Source organism: Callospermophilus lateralis, unplaced genomic scaffold, assembly GCF_048772815.1.
Source record: "Callospermophilus lateralis isolate mCalLat2 unplaced genomic scaffold, mCalLat2.hap1 Scaffold_63, whole genome shotgun sequence".
In the NCBI taxonomy this organism is placed as follows: domain Eukaryota; kingdom Metazoa; phylum Chordata; class Mammalia; order Rodentia; family Sciuridae; genus Callospermophilus; species Callospermophilus lateralis.
This window is the reverse complement of record NW_027514713.1, coordinates 12,629,424-12,632,807: the sequence shown is the minus strand read 5'-3', so window position 1 is coordinate 12,632,807 and position 3,384 is coordinate 12,629,424. Positions and strand designations below refer to the sequence as shown.

Below are 3,384 nucleotides of genomic sequence, written 5' to 3'. Positions count from 1 at the left end.
GCTCTAGGGCAGATATAAGGACACTGGGGTATTGGGAGGGAAGTAAAGGCCCTGACTCTGCTATGGCAGAAAGAAAAGGACTCAGGAAAATTGGGTTACAATTTGAAAACCAAAGACACACAACAGCAAATATAAATAAAAGAACCACAGGTGCTGACTGATTAATATCTTAGGCCATCCAAATGCCTTTATTTTCATTTATTAGTTTCTTTTGATGGTTTAATAAATAGCCAGTTTAAATATCCTCATTTCCCACTGTAAGATTTTTAGCTGCAATTATATTATATTGCCTTCTAAAAAGTTATTTTGTCCTTTTAATTTTATACTCTTAATTGCAGCAGTTTTGTTTTTGATACCTATTTTTAAGCTGGCCCAATTTAAACCATTTGACATTTTATTTAAGTGGCTATTAAAGATGAACCTTGGTTTTTTGGTTTTGAAGTATCATCCTATGCTTATATATTGATTGTATCTGAGAAAATTAGATTAGTAGTATAAATAGACAGAACCTCCTGGTCTGATGTTGAGTGGAACTTGCCTAGAATGAACTTCTGAGGAATGCTCATTCAAAAGTTGTAACTGTAGGCATATTCATCCTTCAACTGGAGAGTTCCAATAAATCTTCAATATAATAAAGATGTACAACAATATCTTTCCTCTCTGCCTCAATAGGAACAACAGGCTATTTCTCTGATTTAGCTATTGTTTTGTTCTAAAAGTAAACATTATAAAAATAAACCTGAAAAGAGAGCCTTAGGGAGTATGACCTCACCATATTCATACAGTGTGACAGGTACATAAAGAGGGGAGGCATTGCTAAAGCTATTCATAAACCTGAACAACCTTTCCAAACTTTTCATAAAGTTTAACAATTTAAATATCCATACTGCATCTAGGTATTCTATAAATATAGTTGCATATGTTGTGCTTTTCATAAATTAAATTTCTCAAATGCATCTTAATCCAAGATGGATTTCCACATCATGCCTATTTAAAAGCAAATAAAATAGATACTATATTCCTGGTCATAAAACCAAGCATATCTCCCTACCCCATTCAAAAGGCAGCAATATAATCTAAGTTTCCCTACAACTATTAAATGAGTACTTTTCTGTTAAAATCAGAATATGGAAATAATTCAATTTCTCCCTTATGCACTGCTGAGAACAAGCATAATCCTCTAAACTTTTTTTTTTAATTCCTTTACAGTGTTATTTTTTCTAGATAACTGAGAGAGTGGAGAAAGAAAATGATTAGGAGAACATTTTTCATCTCAGACATCTTCCTCCAGCCGCTGAGATTCTCATCTGACACTCTGGGACATGTGTAGTGGTGTCAACATCTCTTTAAATATAGCCCCCTTCACATTGGAACCTCTGAGGTTTGCTTCCTGAAGGTCACACCCAGACAGATCACAGTTCTCTAAATCAGTTCCTGCCAGAGTATCTCCTCTGAGGTTACAGTTCTTCAACTTTGCATTTTTTAAGGTAGCAACTCTCAGGTTAATTCCTGTCATTTGACTTCCTTCCATATCTACACCTTTCAGATTAGCACCTTCCAAATTGGCTTTAAGATCAGAAGGATCCTCAAAATAACACAGTTTCAGGGATGCACCTTCTGCATTAGAACAAAGCATCTTGACTCCCTGGAGATTTGCACAATCAAGCACTGATCCAGAAAGATCAGCTCATTCAAGATTAGCACAGCAGAGATTTGCATGTGCAAGGTTGCAGCGGCTTAAGTTGGCCATTTTGAAATTAATGTATCGAAGGTCCAAACGAGAAAGATCAGCACCACTGAAGTTTAAACCCTGGCAACGTAATTCTGACTTGGTTGGAGTTGCTAGCAGAAATCGAACAAATTCCTTTCTGGATATTGGTGAATGATCCTCCGGTGGTTGGGAGTTCTTTATCGCTACTTCTAGGTGTTCAATCAGTGAGTCAATACCAAAAAATCTGGCTTCTTCTAATACACCCAATAAGTTAATGCCATCATTTACAATAAGCTGTCCATGACGCAAGTAGTTCAAAATGGGTTCAAAGTATTCAGGACTTCGGTGGATTAAGAAAGCTCCTCTATGATCTTGTTTATTTCCCCAGACACCTTTGTCCTTGAACATGTGGGCCAGCATACTGTCAGGTTCTTTATTCACTAAAGTGCTCCGTGTAGTTGTAAAGTACCGCCCTCCAACATTTAATGTTAGCCAGTCTGTGTGTGATCCTAATAATCCTTCAGGTGGCTTAGAATCTGTCTGAGGATCAATAAATGGCTCTCCTTCACAAAACATCATCATTCCTGATCAAAGCAATATCATCAATCAGTCCTCCTTTCCCATTATACACACTGGTGGCTTTTATGCCGAGTTTACTGCTGGCCACAGAAAGCAAATCAGATAAAGTTCCATATACAGCAACCACCTTTCCGTTCTTGGGGCTGCCATTAAGGAACAGGGTCATCTGCCTCATCGCGCTGCCCCCGCCGGGTCCTGAGTGAGCCGCCACCCTCCCACCTGGCCCTCCACCCACCTTTTTCTCCTCCCGCCCTTCCCCTCCCTCCACCCACTCGGGCTCTCCTCCCTTCGCCACCTTCCTTCTCTGGAGTCTTACTTTTGACTTCCATATCTGTGGAGTCTTGGGCAAGCCAATGGATCTCAATTTTCTAAGCTAAAAGAGAGATTCAAAATAATCATCCAATGAGATTTTTATAAGGAAACAATGAGATAATCAATGTAAAATTTTTATCATGGTGTCAGGCAGATGGTAGGAAATAAGAAAATATGTTTTCCTGCTCCACCTAGATTCATACACAGAGAAGAAACTATTTGCCTCTGAACATATCTAAGTGCATAAAACTATGTGTTTGTACCCTTAATATTACACATAACTTCCAGGAATAGAACAACCAAAAAAAGAATATTTCTTAGCTCTTTTTTCAGAGGTTAATCAAATAACCAGACAAACCTCAATACTAAAACCAAACAAGGACATTTCAAGAAAGGAACCCTTTCAGACCAATCTTTCTGGTAAACATGGATGGAAAATAAAAAAAAAAAAACGAAATATTAGAAAATGGAATTGAGGAACATATTGAAATAATGATTCATCATGACCACGTAAGGTGTATTCCAGGACTCTAAGGGTAGAAAATCAATGAAAGGAAAGAGCTGGTTCTTTGAAAAATCAATCAAATTGACAAATCTCTAGAAAGACTGACAGAAAGAGAAAGAGGGAGAGAGAGAGAGAGAGAGAGAGAGAGAGAGAGAGAGAGAAGATACAAATTACCAATATCAGGAACACAACAGGGTATATAGATAACAGACCCTAAAGGCATCAAAAGAAAAATAAGGGAATACTCTGAATAACTCTACACACATAAAATTCACAG

The 3,384-nt window shown here is 37.6% G+C and overlaps 1 pseudogene; it reads right to left on the bottom strand.

Moving 5' to 3' along the window:
- Window positions 1-1,286: 1,286 nt before the first annotated feature.
- Window positions 1,287-2,467, bottom strand: LOC143389570 (BTB/POZ domain-containing protein KCTD9 pseudogene; annotated as a pseudogene).
- Between the last annotated feature and the right edge of the window lie 917 nt (window positions 2,468-3,384).